This window comes from Echinops telfairi, unplaced genomic scaffold (assembly GCF_000313985.2).
Source record: "Echinops telfairi isolate 266 unplaced genomic scaffold, ASM31398v2 ScPeMD7_655;HRSCAF=1070, whole genome shotgun sequence".
Taxonomy (NCBI): Eukaryota; Metazoa; Chordata; class Mammalia; order Afrosoricida; family Tenrecidae; genus Echinops; species Echinops telfairi.
In genome coordinates, this window is record NW_022104553.1 from 13,257,094 (window position 1) to 13,258,127 (window position 1,034).

A 1,034-nucleotide genomic window follows, 5' to 3' on the forward strand; every position below is an offset into this window, starting at 1 on the left:
AAAGGTTCACAGTCAGAAAATCTGGAAGTGGGGAGCCGGGAGGGAGGGGAAAAAATGAGGAGCTGATGCCAGGGGCTTAGGTGGAGAGCAAATGTCTTGAGAAAGATGAGGGCAATGAATGTACACATGTGCTTTACGCAACTGATGTGTTTTACACAATTGATGTGTGTATGGATTGTGATAAGAGTTGTATGAGCCCCTAATAAAATGATTAAAAAAAAAAAAAAAAGAAAAGTAGCCTGTGATTCACCTCACTTTCTTGGGGAAGAAACGGCGGTCTGGGAAGCAGAGTCTCAGCCCCGAGGACACACTGAGTTGGTGACAGAACAAGAGCCTGACTGCAGTCCCCTGGCCTAGACCTGTGCACGCTCCATCTCAGCCAGGGCAGAAGAACTGGGGACTTGGGGGGGGGGCAGGTCTTCCCAGGCACGGGCCTTGCTTGCACCTCCTTGCCCTAGCCCTGGGCTGCATGACGAAGGGAACCGGTTGCCAGGAGGGGCCCTGGCATTCAGACTGAGCGGCAGCACAACTTAGACTTGGGGGGTGGCTGGGAGAGCCTTGGGCCAGAGTGCCTCTGCCCCACCTTGTGTTCTCCCTCAGGTGTGTTCTCCCTCAGGTGGGCTCTACTTAGGAGGAAGAGGAAGGTAAAATCGCACAGGATGGGAGACGAACACCACCCTAGACTTCTGGAGCCCCACGCCTGATATTGACTCACGGGGACCCGTGGGCAAGTCATCCAACTTCTGTGGGCCGGTAAGAAACAGGAGCCACGTCGCTTGGCTTCAGCTGCCAACCAACAACTCAGACCAGGGGTTCGAACCACCTGGGAGGCCCACTGCTTTAATAAGTCAGTGCTGTGATGGGCCTCATTTCCTCACTGACAAAAATCAGAGTCAAACGGACGTCAGAAGTGGTGCAGGGTGAGGGAGACCCGGCACCTGCAGACCCTTAAAACCCGAGAGAGAAACGTCAAACCGCAAGAGCCAGCGTCTGCTCTGATTCTGCCTGCATTTAAGGCACGGCAGCACTAGGTG